Consider the following 13,643-nt stretch of genomic DNA (forward strand, 5'->3'; position numbering starts at 1 on the left):
GGAATTTCCCACCAAAACTGAATTCAAGTTTAATGAATATTCATTTACTGTCATTATTTCATGCACAAGATGTTAAGAATTATGGATTTGATGCCATTTTACAGCCTCTTGTTAAAGATTTAAAAGTCCTTGAAAGTTCAGGAATTCAAGTTCCTTTTTCCAAAGAGCCCTTGTTTGGCACAGTTGCCCAGGTTACAGGGGATAATTTAGGGATGCATACACTTCTTGGGTTTATGGAATCTTTCAGTGCCCATTATTTCTGTCGGTTCTGTCTAATAGACAAGAAAACATCACAGTCAGTTTTCAGCGAAGATGACACAAATGTTGTATTACGAAACAAAGGTTTACAAGAACAGCACTATGCAGATTTGTTAGCAGACCCTACCATTTCTTCGTCTTTTGGTGTTAAACGCACATGTCTGCTCAATGACTTGAAATATTTTCATATTTGTGACAATTACGCTCCAGATATAATGCACGACATCCTTGAGGGTGTTGGACAATATGAAATGAAATTACTTCTTGAGTATCTGTCTGGAATTATATCCAGACAAGACATATGTAACCGAATTTATTCATTTAATTATGGATATTTGGAAAGGAAAAATGCTTTATTTGTGCGTAATAAAATGTAATCTGAGAGAGAGCGAGAGACGAGGGGGGGGGGGGGGGCGTCACAGGAGGAGCTCGGGGCGTGTTTGTGTGACATCACAGTAGAGATGTCTATAAGTCAGAATGTGTCTTTGTTTCTCATTTCTCAGGTTTGTGCAGTTTTAGGAAAATAAGGGAAAAATGTAGAGGTGTCATGAGTATGAACTGGAAGAGATATTCGAGGTGGAAAATAGAGACGCATATGAGGAACAATAGTCACTCCAGAAAACAGATATATGCCATGGCCGGTAAAAAGTGGTGACCACGTACACCAGGCAAAGTGTGTCGGCCGGAAGGAAAAGATAGGAAAATATAATGTAAAATAAAAATAGTAAAATAAGCAAACAGCATGCAGGCAACTTGCCTTAACTATACTCAAACAGCATATGCACATATTTTCAAAACACAAGTAGAAACGTAGGTGAAAAAAATCATATAAAAATATATATAAATATAAAATGAGAAGAGTAATAGGTTAATAGGCACAACACATCGTCAGATAATAAAGAACGTAGGAGAATAGTTGCAAGAATTTGTATAAGAGGTACACTGTCCAAAACACACAGGAAGTGAGCATGAGAGAGCATGAGCTTAAGATGCAGGCAGGATGAGAGTAAGACAGGAAATGTTATATAAAGAAGTATTATGGCATAAGAAATATATTTTAAGAAGATTTTAAGTAAAACTAAGTAAAAGACGAGAGCTATGAAAATTAGGAAAAGCATTTGGAGAAAAGTGCTGGTGTGTTAAAACTAAAGGCCTGGTTTGTAAAACTAGTAAAAAACACGTTTTTATACAAAGTCTACAGTAAACAAAACAAAGGATGATTTGCAGACACAGGAAAAAAAACCCAGACGAGATTTTTAGAAAAGGTGTGAATATTGCGGTGGATGATTTGTTGCATTGTTGTGTACAAAGTGCACAATCAGGGGATGTTTTTTAAGACAAGGTCTCCATCAAGAGATATTTTTTGTACATGTAAATTAGATTCGTATGGAGGTGAACGAGGCCTCCTGGATATGGGTGGAATTTTAACTAAGAATAGGTAGAAACACACCAGAAAACACGTGAGCAAAAGGTGGGATATGCAAAGCCCCATAAAATCAATGATGTACGTAAATTGTAAAGGAAGGAGATATTAGACACAATATGTACATTTTACTAGGTGTGAGATATAAAAAATAAGGATTGTTTATATCAAATTCGCACTCGCATGTGAAAGCTGACGGGTGTCATTGCTGTCAGGATGATTCTCTCCCGAGAGCTCCATGGGACGGGTCTGAAGTGACTGCAATAAAGCTGATTTTCTCCTTCTCATTCGTGACTGGAAGATGTCTTCATTTGGTTTGTTATGTATTATTTGAAGTTTTTGTAACTTATTGGTAAATGATTAGTGAACAACTAAAACTAATTTGAGTATTGAGCCACAATTGTTATGTCTATTCGGACATGGGGTCTGAGTTACGAGACCCTGACCACTGTACTGTAACTCAGTGTCAGGATGTTACTGATCTTCTTATCGCCTCGGCATCATGGTGGAGTCTCCTGTCATCAGAGAGTCTTTACCATGAGGTGCCGTGTAGAACATCCAGTGGTCAGTATGAGAGAATTGATTAACAGAATATAAGAGTTTTTCTCCAAAGTTTAAATAACATTGGATTTTTTTTCCATTTGTTGAATTTTAAGTTCATTCATTTTTTCATTCATGTATTTTTGCTCTTGTTGTGAAGTGAAGTTTGTGTCATTGCTGCTACACTGTGCATCTGAACGATCACGACTCAAATCTCACAATAAACTTTAGGGTTTTATCACATTTTCTACTTTCATTCATCTGATTGTCTCCCCAGTGTCCAACTGCTCCATGGCTTTGTGTATCAGTCACCTCACAACTATAGCAAAGAGTTTTTATTATTGAGCGAGTAAATTCCAAGTGATTCAGTGCTTATGCTCAGAGACTGACCTGATTTTTTTCAACTACTGCTGAATGTTTGTTTACATTCACAATATTCATTATTATATGCACATTATATTCCACATGGATCGTGCAGTACAGTGTACAAGTTGTTAATAACATTCTTGTGTATGTTTCTATTTTCTTTATAGTGATTAATCTGTAGGATAAATCATATAAATGTGGAAATCTTCATATAACAATCATAAAAATGTATAATTTTAGAATATAAAATATGTTTAAATGTAGACCTTTAGGTACTAAAGCACCCTATTGCAATAAAGTATTATTATATAATATATTATTATTATTATTATTATTATTATTATTATTATTATTATTATTATTAATATTATAATGACAAACTGTGTTTATAAAATGAACATGAAATAAGGCTGAAATACTGCACTGTATTTAACTGTCCGAACCAGATTTATTCTAGTTTTAAACATATTGATAGTCATTTTTATTTATTTTTTGTTGTATTTTGATGTTTTTCAATTTCACTTCAGTAAATTATGACTTTTTGTTTTTAATTTATTACCCAGTAAAAGCCTTGATATTTATAAATGTGTATTTAAAACACAGATATTTTAAAAAGAATAATACGTGAGAAGATCTAATATCTACCAAACTACAAAAATCACTCAGTGTTGAATTGAGGTTTTTGGACATTTATTCCAGCTCATAAATCCTATAAAACATGCAGCATTAAACATGAACTTCCAGCAGATGAACATCTCATAATACTGTCTGGAAGTGAGAAATGTACAGGTTGTTTTTACTCCATACACATGAACTTACTTTGATCAGAAACACAATCATACTCCAAATCAATTAATCAATAAAGTCAATAAAAGAATCCCAAACTGCTGTGTGTCTTGTCCTCGCTATTAATGACGTCATTAGAGCTCCACTACTTCTAATGACCTGCTGTGACAGTGAGCTCTAATACACATCACACTGCCACCTACTGGTCATTTATGATTCTGCAACATTCATAGAGTCACTCCGGTCAACTTCCGGTTCTCAACTCGGATTCACTCGCTTTATACACAGTTTACAGCCGTTTTTATCTTATTTATGACTGTAATATCGCTCTTCTCTCAGGAATAACAGAAAAGCTGTGAAGACATGATATTTTATCCGCTCTTTACCTCTGTAATGTGCGCATGCGCATAGTGTCAGGTTAAGAGAGACCGGGTTACGTCACAGACGGAGGGCGGGGCATCTCTCTGTGACGTCACAGTAAGGCAACCTCTATAATTGGGAACGTGTCTCTGTTTCTCTCATTTCCAAGGTTTTTGTGTGTGAGTAAAGAGGCATAAACATGGAGCTCTTCAGAAGGTTGAGAGAATTTTTTCAAAGCAGAAGAACAAAGAAAACTAAGCAGATTGCTGAAATGAAGGAGAAGCTGGAACACATGGAGAAAGTAGAGAAAGACTTGGATGCATTTTCTCTTCTAATGATAGAGAAGATAACAGAAGAGAAAGAAGAGAAAGCCATTCTGCTACAGATGGTGCAAAAGCTGGAGGCTACTTTGGCTTCTGAGCGAAAGCAGCAGGAACAGGACATAACTGAGAGAAGCCAGAGCTGGGCAAGAGAACAAAAACAACTGGAGGAACGTGTTGCTCAGCTTGAGTTTATTTTGGAGCAGACCACCATGGAGCTCCAGTCTTCCCTGAAAATCAATGAGGAACTGGAGAAAACTGTAGAAGGTGAGAGAGAGAGCTGGAAGAGAGAACAAAAACGACTGGAGGAACATGTTGCTCAGCTTAAGCTCACTTTGGAACAGACCACCATGGAGCTCCAGGATACTCAAAATCACTGTGAGAAAGTAAAAAATAGTGCAGAGCAGGAGAGAGATCATTTGATCAGAGACAAAGAGCGACTGGAGGAACGTGTTGTTCAGTTTGAGCCCACGTTGGACTTTAAAGAAAATCAAGAGGACGAAAGAGAGAAAACTAAACTTGACATAGAGGAGAGGAACAACTTACAGCTTCATACCAACAGGGGGCTCCAGGATACCCAGAATCTCTGTGAGGAAGAAAAGAAGACTTCAGAGAATAAAACAGATCATTATATGAGAGTCCGAGAGCGATGGGAGGAAATTGTTGCTCAGCTGAGACAAGAAAACATTCAAAAGAAAACGAGAAATAGAAAAAAAAGGAGACGACAAGAGAAACAGAGAGTCTGAACATGCCTTTTTCCTCTTTCTGTATCTCTTTTGGCTATTTATGATAGTTTTACACTTATAGTCAATAGTATAAAGCTGAGTGTAAAGCTATTGTATCTTGTAGATCGTCTCGTCTTTTAATAGTTTTTTATTTCTTGTCTTTTCAAAAACTTTTTTAAATCTTTTTTTAAATCTTGATTTTAATCTTTTACTACAATGAGACACAATAAACACTATTAACAACCATTATTTTTGTCTTCCTTACAAACGCTGTATGACCTTGTCGGAACTCAGAGCCCGTTTCTGAGGCGACACATCGAGGGTGGATTTCTTTGCTCAGAGGATTCCCAATAATGCCCAGCCAATTCTAGAAAAACACAAATATAATAGACACAAACCGCCAATGAAGAATCCTCAGTCCCGGATGAATAAAAACAAAACTTCTTTATTCCATGCAGGTTTCAATGAGCTCAATAAAAGCTGGGTACTTCACATCAAAATGAACAGCACATCAACAAATGATAGAGCACGCCAAAGTGAAGAAGTACACTGACTGTTGTTCCACGCTCGTATTTATACCTTGTGGCCACCGTGTGTTACTATTTTTTTCTACTTCCTTGACCTTGAAGAATTCCCCTTATGTCTCGGTCTTGCCTTCTTTGTCCATAATTCCCCTTATGTCTCTGAATTTTGCCTTCCTTGTCAATTCCCCTTATCTTTGGCCTTGGCGTTCATTCTTTCAACAATACCATATTTGGAGTTCCTGTGTTTTTCAGTTCCCTTATTTCCGGCCCATAATTTTATATAAAAAAAATATGAGTGAGTATAAAAGGCTTTTACTTTTCTCTGGTTTTAACCATACATTCTTCAGTCTCTCAAGTGTGAACAACCTTTTTACGGCCTATTTTGTCCTCCTGCATTTGCAATGGGTAAGTGTTATGTTTTATTCTTTTATAATGCTGTTCTGCTATTCTACTTTCATTTGATTGAGTTATAACATTGTTTTTAGTTTGTTTGCATACTATGCTTGATTAATTAATGGTTGTAAGCGCCTAAGTTATATTTTAACTTGTGCATTCTGAACTAATTGTTACGCAGTGTATATGATTTTCTTGAGTGTTATCCTTTACTTGTGCTCAACCGTCACTATGATATTCCCTCTTTTAACATCTTATCTCTGTTGGTCTCATTCCCCAGCTCCACCACGCCGATCAGCTCAACCACCCCTGCCTCCCAGACCATCGGCCCTGGGTGCTCTTCGCAGACAGTACCGCCAATTTCAGCTCTCCTCTCTTGCTGCTGAGTTTACTCATTTTTTAGAACAGCTCTCCAGCCCAAATATCCCAGCTAATGCCTTCGTGCCACCTCGCATTGCGCGGGGCTTTACAATGCTCGATGGGAGTACACAGACTTCCCCTGATCTCAGCCGTCGTCACGACTGCTCCTGTTTTCCTGACACGACACCACAGTTCTCTCCCTATCCTTCACACTGGTCTATCACTGGTTCTTCCCCTGCTTCTCCCGTTCCGCCAAACCAGCGTGCTCCTGTGTCTTCACCCATCCCTGGCCAAGCTACACTTTTATGTCCCCTGTCCATGCTTCTGTGTCTTCACCTGGGCCTAGATTCAGCTACTCCTTCATGTCCCCTGCTGCTGCAGAACCCCATACACCCTGCTATTTCAATAAAGATGCTTAATCTCCCTCAAGTTTGTTTCTTGTCCCTCTTTGCCTATTCCATACACTCATAACATTCAGTCAGATTCTATCCTACCCACACATGTAAATACCTTATTATTATTATTAATACTTGATGTAAATAAAGGTTTGATTAACATATAGATCAAATAGTGTTTTGTCAAACTACATCTAATAAGTTCTATATTGCTTTATTAAGTTAATTAGGTTAATTTAATTTGATAATATTAGTTTGATTATAACACACGCTAGATATGGTTGATTAAAATATTTTTCTCGACAACCTCCTCATGGATTCTTCCACTTAGTTTATATCGCTCTTGTGGGGCAGGGGGCTGTGGCTCGGGGTCATAATGCTGAGGGGGAGGGAGGTCAGGAGGGAGAGGGGAAACTGGTCCTCAGTGCCACACTGTGCAAAACACCACACACCCTGATAATCTTACACACTTTTTCACTTTTGATTTTTATTATATGAAATATTTTATATTCTTTATTTGATTGTATTTAAATTATTAATACAGTGGAACCCGGTTATGTTGATGTCCTAGGGGGTCGCCAAAAAGCATCGAGGTAACCGATGATCGAGATAAACGAAAATCAAAATGGCGGCAATATATTAACGTGCTTGAAATTTCTTTATGTACATGATGTGCGTTAATAAATGAGAATGTGCATGCACGTGTTTTTGAAGGTTTTTTTTACACAACAGCGTTGCCGTGATTTGTTTGATGAAGGCATGCTATAAAATACATACAGTACATGTTTATCTGTCAGGAATCCACCTGCCACGCCCCCTTCGGCCCCCTTCAGCGTGTCAGGTGCTTTCTCTGCCACTTTCTCTGAAGCTCCGCTTCAATCGCGCACATATGGTGCTCATTTATCATCATCACCAGCTCCTATTTAAACTTCCACACTCTCACTGTTCGTTATTGTTGCTATATGTTGCTTTACGGCGGTCGTTGTTATCGCTCATGTGTATCCCGGTACGTGCCGTCCCACCGGCACTCTCTCAACGGCTGCTCTTTTCTTCCCAAAGCCGCGCCGCGCCCCGACTAACACTACGAACACTAGCACTAACTAACAGCAGAGATTCACCAGTATACAATACAACACCTGTAGCAGCTGTAAGACTTGATTTTTCCGCCACTTCCACGAGTTCTTCTGCGGCTGCACCGAGATAACCGACTTTAAATGGCGAATTTTTTCCCCCCTTGTGCTTGAGATATTAGGGTTCGGCGACATAACTGATAAAAAATGCTTAGAAAAAGCATTTTATATATATATATATATATATATATATATATATATATATATATATATATATATATATATATATATATATATATAAACAGCAGAAACAGAAAACTGAACCTCTACAAGCCCAAAGAGTCGCAGAAAATCTCTGAGGAAACAAAGATTCTTAGGTGAGGGAAGAGAAATGAGGATGGAAACCCGAGAGTGACTGGAGGAAGCTGTACAGCTGTTCAGCAATATGACTTCAGCACTAGAGAAAGAAAACCAGAGAAAGAAAAAGAGGAGATCAAGCTGGACATGTCCTACATATAATACAGTACAAAAATATCAGTGATTATTGTAACGCAATATTTTTTATTCCTTTAAAATAAATAAATATCTTAAATATAGTGTGTGTTTTCTTTCTATTATTAAATTTTTATTGGACATCATTTAAATTTAACTCCACATGATAAAATTTTGGGAAAACGGGACAAAAGTAAATGATAATAAAATAAAGGTTTTGTTTAAACCCAATTTTACATGAACAGAAGTTAAAGTAATAAAATAAACAGTTATTGAACAGTATTCACAGCATCAGTTTAAATATTAAATTACAATAACACAGAGATTAAATCAGTTTACAATACATGAGTTCTTCATGGGTTCATCTGATGCACACAATACTATAAAGTTTAGTTCCAATGCAGCCTCATAACATCATAGTTCAAGTATAACTTTTGACAACTGCAGTTAGTAGAAAAACATCAGAAATAACTATTTAATAGATTCATTTTAATAATTCATAATTTAATAATAATGTATATATATATATATATATATATATATATATATATATATATATATATATATATATATATATACATATACATCATATTATGAATCTAAGACATTTCCCACTAAAAACAACCTGTTGCCCTCTGTAGTACTGGACCCAATTCAGCACATAGATCCAGGAGCTGTAGGAATCTAAATCAGCTTATTATCCAGTCATCATCATGGACAAGAAATCATCATGGTCCTTGGAGACTCTTTTTCTCCTTAATCTTCCATTGGTGTAATCCTCCAGCAGTGCCATCATGCAGCATTACACACGGGGGTCACCACAGCATTTATGATTTATTCCAGCTCATCATGGAAAGATAAAATAAACTGATATTTGGTCCTGTGCCATGAACATAAAAGCAATAATAGCTACAGAAAAGCTCCTGCTTCCCTCTGTAGCAGGTATTTAAATCCCATTTAAAATGCTTTCAGTGATTCTACATTCTGTTTCTATGAAGTGTTTCAACAGTTTGCATGTTAATTGGCTGTATGGTGCATTTAAGTGCCTTTTAGGTTAATTTATGAAGCACATCTGACTGGAAAAGACAAGTGTCCAAATACTTTTGACCACACAGTGTGTATCAGCTGAAAAGCAGCAGCTTCGGATCAGTCGCGTTTCCACTGGGATTCAACTCTGAAAGATCACTTTTGATTTTTATTATATAAAATATTTTATATGATATATTTGATATTATTTGTTTAGACTTTTCTTTCCTCAGCATCACTTTGATTTTCCTCCTGTAGCTCCGAGAGACGCCCCGTCTTCCAGGTGAAGGATGAAGACCCTCTGTCGGGATGAAGTGAACTGTACGACCCCTGGAACGGTGAGTTTCCGAGCTTTATGGATTTTATTCTCTTTAAAACACAGAGTTTATCATTTATTATTATTATAATTATTATTATTGAGAAACAAATCACCCATAAAATCCCCAAACAGGCGGAAAGGTGATCAGGACCATCGGTACCGGAGTGAAGAGGGGAAAAGCGATGTTCCTCATTTTGTGTTTACTCCTGATCATTAGCATAAAGATCACAGACTTGCAGGAAAAAGTAAATAAATTTGACAAAAATTATAGACTGGTTATTTAGCTTGATAATTCTTAAATGCCATAATCTTGTAATCTTCACTTCTGCACATTACTCTTCAATGCCATAGACTTAGATCCATCCTGTACTTCTTAATGATGTCCACACATCTCTGCACTGTTACTGCCTTTATATTTATCCACTGTACATATGTTTACATATTTATCACTTTATCACTTGCTGTAAATATGACATATTTATCTGCCCTTTTGCACGATAGCTACATTTTGCACTTCTAGTTAATGCCAAACGGCATTTCATTGCTGTGTACCTGTACAATGCAATTACAATAAATCTCTATCTATCTATCTATCTATCTATCTATCTATCTATCTATCTATCTATCTATCTATCTATCTATCTATCTATCTATCTATCTATCTATCTATCATTTATTTCCATAAATGTTGCAGTGAGCAGAAATGGACCTTTCAGCTAATGGTGTAGGAGACCAATAAACTTATAGATACCAAGAGTTTACTTATAGTTCACTACAAATCTGATATTTAGACTGAGAAGGAAAACTATTAAAGCTAAAAAATAGCTAGCTGGCTAGTTAGCTATTTTGCTAAATAATTGTATTTCGCTTTTCATGTTGTTTCTGTATTTTGATCTACATGTATACAGTGAATGGACACTATAGGAAATAATAAAGATGTAAAAACAGGTATAAATGTGGTAGTGAAATGTGTCCTAGTGTATGACTGAGTTGTTCCTCTGTGTGCTTCAGTAACTGCTGTTAAACTGAGAGGAAAGAAAAATGGCTTCAGTTCAGCAGAAATGAACTGATAAACAGTGTTAGGAAAAGACAAAGTGTTCAAATATTTACTCAAATATAAATTGTGATAACTTGTTAAAATGTTTTTAATGGTTTAATAGTGGATTTATTCAGGTTTAAACACACAAGCTGGTGGTGAAGGTAATATTAGTAGAGCCTCATTGTGGATGTGAACATTAATGACTAAACCCTTAATGACTAAATCCTTCATCCTCTTCCTCATGGCTGTGTTTTAGGAGCGTGAGCAAGAATGAGAGGCTCACAGTGTCCTGAAGTCCCAGTATGAATCTATAACCCACAACAAGGAGGCGCTACAGGTAAGAATTTTCATCTGTGTGTGCGTTTAATCAAATTCTTATTGACATTTTCTCTCTCATACACTAAACATTGTTCTAATGAGTCCTTAAAAGTGTCTTAATGTGTGTGTACATGTCAATAAAACCAACAGCTTTTCTTGTTAAACTTCCAGGTTTTCTGGATGAAGCTGAGACGACATGATCATTTTACTTATGCTCACTGAATTTCTTGTGCTAATCCATGTGCTCAATTATCAAGTACAGATGTTTAAGTGAATCAGGTTCTGCCCACATTTAATTTAAACAAAGCACTAAAGCTGCAAGAAAATACCTCAACGTCAGTTTCTGTCAAATTCCTTTTCTTTAAGGACATCAAACATCACTGACTTTACTAAAGTGGATTTCAAGAAAGAAAATGAAGTGATTGAATTTTCTCTGTGATGAAGAGACATTAGACATGATTGTCATACAAAATCTTTATTTCCTTATATAAAAGTTGTTTAAAATAAAATTTAATATAAAATGAAGATGGTGAAACAACATGCACACTAAAGTACATGAAACGTTCGTATTTCACCATCTTCCTCTATTCCTGAATCATTTTCCATCTCTTCAAGTTTCTTCAACAGATCCTCGAAGCTGTCGATATCAAACACTGGTACAGAATCCAGGATCTCTGTGCTGTTGTGGGGGTCTTCAGTATGATTCTGGGCTCCAGACTGGTTAAAAAAGCCATATTCCTCATTTAACATGGAAAAGATGTCGTTGTTGAGCAAAGTGATTTCCTCCTCGTCCTCGAGCTGAACCTCACTGCTTGTACAGTCAGACCCATAGCAGGTGCTGTAAACAGAAGTGCACAATTTTAGCTGCATATTAAAGTAAATGAGTGGCGATTATGGTGATTATTTAAGATGCAGAGTAAAACTTCATTTGCATGTCATTCTTCTGAAACTGTTCCAATGCAGTTTACTAACTCACTTGGTCTGGCAGAAAGTCGACTCAGAAACAGAAGGGAAAAGAGGAGGATCAAAGCAGAAGTCTTTAGGAGACAGCAGTTCTTGGTGGCTAAGGCCGGGGAACTGATCACTAACTTCAGGCACGAGGTCATGGACTGGTACTTCTTCTGGCATGTTCATGACTATGTGGTGGTTTGGTTGATGATCAGGTCTCCTCTGTGAGTCACTACTCTGCAAACTGCCTTTTCTCCTTCCCTTCTTTGGAAGCGGTTTATAAACCCAATCTACATGATAGAAAAGAAGAATTTAAAGAGTAAGAAGCGACATAAAAACAATAAAAGTGTCAGAATTGATGCGTTTGTTTTGTTATTTTGCCATTTGTCTATAAAGAAAGTTCACCTACCAGGAAACAACTGTTCGTGTTCCTGTTTAAGCCTCCATGATTCAGTGTAGTAGGGTTTCTTCTGTTCTTCACTCAGTTTGTTCCACGCGATCCCAAGCTGCATGCTGATCTCTGCAGAGCTGCTATTTGGATTGGTCTTGGAAAAGATGGGCCGCTGTTTCCTCGCCCAAACCATGTAGGCATTCATTGGCCTTCTGATGTTGCCTTTTTTATCTCTGCACTTGGCAACGTTAAATTTATCTACAAAATAAAAAACAAAGTTTAAGTTAAACAGAAATCATTATAAACTTCTAGTTAAAACAGTGAACAGAACAGAGTCATGCAAAACTGCACCAGTCTTAAACACACACAATGTTGTAGTACAAATATTTTATAAGTGCTGCATTACTCAGTCAGTACAAAATCATTTTATATTTCCTGCATGACAGATTGATATTTAATGTGGTTTTAGGAACTAAATGATAACTATATTTCATTGTCTCTGTACTTGTTCTCTGTACAATGACAATAAAGTTGAATAAAGTTGACAGCAGGAGAAGCAGCTGTAGCTGTTACCCGTCTTATTATCTGTCATTATTTCTCCTTCTTTCTTCTGAAAGTCGCTCTTTCTGGCTGAAAAATCTTTTTTGGCGTCTTGGAGAGCGGATTGTTCAAAATATTGACGCTTATCAGTAAAAACAATTAAAAACATTTCAGCTGTTTGTTTGCGCTTCATTGCTGTGGTCAGTAAATGTTTGTGTTGAACTGCAGAACAACAAAGTTGTCATGACAATAAAAGCGAGTCCAGGGCGCTATCAGAGATACCGACGTCACAAAAGAGGCGGGGCTTCAATGATTCAAATGCAGACGCGGAAGCTGAAAACAGGTGGTGTTAAGACAAGCGCAGTGGTGTGTGATTGTAAACCCTACACGAGTTCCTATAGCGCTCCTCTGTTTAGACACAGTTGGGTATTAAAGTATTTTAAATTATATTATTTAATAGAAACCACGTGTTTGCAGTTTGGAATGTGATCTTGATCAGAAATGTGGGGTTTAATTTGGGGTGTAATTAGTTTGTACTGCATGTGGTGACCTGTTGTTGTTATACTTAAAGTGACCATTAGGGGGAGTAGAAGTGCATTGAAAATAGAGAATGAGAGAACACGTGATTAGCGCGTGTCAGATGTGTGTTATGAGCTATTAGAAAAGAAATCATTCATTCATGCTACCTGGCCTCGCTTCCTTCTGTTTCCTGACAACACTGCACTTTAAACAGACTTTATTTCATTTCCCTTAGATTATTCATTATACTTACGTTCTCTTAACACAAACAGATTTTGTACTTAAACACATGGTAGTATTTATAGTCTCTGTTCATCCTTCAATTATAATCATCTACTTATTAAGACGTTTGTAAGCAAGAAATTATCATAAGAATAAAATAATCTGGTAAATTAATCACAAGGTAAATTAACTGTAATACATATTTTTTATTGAATACAATCAGGTCCATAAATGTATTTAAAAAAGAAAAAACATTAATGAAAGATGTGATTGATTTTGATCTTCCGCCAGTCTTTTTACAAGCACTTA

Source organism: Silurus meridionalis, chromosome 4, assembly GCF_014805685.1.
Source record: "Silurus meridionalis isolate SWU-2019-XX chromosome 4, ASM1480568v1, whole genome shotgun sequence".
Taxonomy (NCBI): domain Eukaryota; kingdom Metazoa; phylum Chordata; class Actinopteri; order Siluriformes; family Siluridae; genus Silurus; species Silurus meridionalis.